Source organism: Dipteris shenzhenensis, chromosome 28 (genome assembly GCF_047967505.1).
Source record: "Dipteris shenzhenensis isolate YYH24624 ecotype China chromosome 28, Dip_SZ_1.0, whole genome shotgun sequence".
Lineage (NCBI taxonomy): Eukaryota > Viridiplantae > Streptophyta > Polypodiopsida > Gleicheniales > Dipteridaceae > Dipteris > Dipteris shenzhenensis.
Window position 1 is genome coordinate 4839756 of NC_141623.1, and position 1972 is coordinate 4841727.

Genomic DNA, 1972 nt, shown 5'->3' on the forward strand with positions numbered 1-1972 from the left:
GAGAATACACGCGGTATAAGCATAGAACTAGGCACACGATGTGCCTACAGATTATACTATAGAAGACGCAGATGTCTATCTCACTATGATGCTAATTCTGCATGCATACCCCTAAAACACCCAACACTAGCTATACTTCAAGAGGGGATGGGTAGGATGCACTTCTACTTCAGCCTTGGGCCTCGTAAGGTCATGAAGCACATTTGAGTTTACAATGAGTCAACATATGTGAAGGGTAACTGTATAGATACATTACCTCATGTAGTAGTAGATCTTAGACTGAGCAAAATGGTAAACTCATTGATTGCCATCCTTGAATATCTTTGTGATATATGCTCTACGTGAAAAGTCTTTGATTGTTTCGAGTCTATCAACCTTGACTGGTCATGTTACCACGATCACGGATAGACTGCCTTCTTCTGGCTCAGCATGTTTGAGTATTCAAAAGCTGCTCCAAGGCCATTAGCAAGATCTCTGTAAGCACTTGCTACATATCGATTTGAACCTACTTGTTCCTGGTGTGGTAAGGCAGCACATGGTTCTGAACTATCAGCATGCATTTGTAAAGATCACATTGACAAATCTTCTAGAATGCTTACCACAAGGGGTACACCATAATGGCTAGCTTTAAGGGCTCATGAGCTTTTGGTCTCACTATAGTTGTTGGACGACAATAGAACTGGTCTCACTATAGTTGTTGGGCGACAATAGAACGATAGAACATTAGTATCCATGCTATGGTGATGTCACAAACGCTGCAGGACTCCTGGCTCAACATGGCCCCCACTCAAGATCTCTTCTGACGACCTGCTACATGCTCCGCGACTCCATAAGAAGCTCGATTGAAATGGTTGCTACTTGCTAGAGCTTATAGATTTGGAGCCCTTGGACCTTTTTCATGCCTGGCCCTTGGTCAACTTCCCCGATGTATCTTGTTGAAGAGGCGAGACAAGGTCTACTCTTGCTAAATTGGTATTAGTAAAGAAGTACAATTAAAGAAAGGTGTATCTCGGGTGTATCACCTACATTTGCAAATTTAGAATGCAAGATCAAGAGAGCAAGGAAATTACAAACCCAAGTGGCTTCATGTTGGATAGACTACCGATGGTTGTTTGCATTTATGAATGTCCTCCAAGTTTAAAGACTATGCCTTCAATCCATGCTACACTCATGTGAAAGACCTTTGTCTATTTTAAAGATGAGTGTTTCTACAAAATGGTCAACCAGTCTACCAAGAGAGCAGGGAGAAACTCTCTCTTGCATGTGATATGTCCATCCCTATGTATGGAGTGATACTCTTTCCCTTATCTGAATATATGTCTTCCTTTTGTTTGCAATTATCGGCTCTAGTTATTTCTCTATGCTCCCCACCATTGACTGAAATATTGTATGGATGACTGTATTTTCATTCCAATCACATCCTTGTTGAGATATGTTGTCAGACATGTTGCATGTGATTAGAGATGACAAATCTCAAAGACCTCACAAGAGAGACAAGTGATCTTGCTTTTGTGTTGGTCTAAGGAGTGTTCATCCACCTTGAATAGCCTTCTCTGCCAATTGGAAAATGCTTGCTATACATCAGAAAAGATTTAGCACTTCATGATGTTAGATGATTATTGATTGTCAAATGATTTTCATACTTCTACAAGCTTGTGATAGTCCTTGTTTCATGCTTGTTATACTCCCAAAGGCTTATGGAGGGTTGTGGTGACTTACAACTCTCTAGAGTCAATTGTTATACTTATTTGAAGATTGATGATTTGGATCCCATTTCATTGTTGCGACATCAAATATTTTGTAAATGCTGGGAACTTTGACTTTAGGGGAAAGAGATCTAAGTACCCTTCAATTACATTTGACAGGGGAAGACACTAGCCTTATTCTCACTTGGAAAGAGTTGTTAGCAATGTGCAAACCTTGTAAGTTTTACACCACAAACCTGAGTAGCTGAGATCCTCAACATGATGTT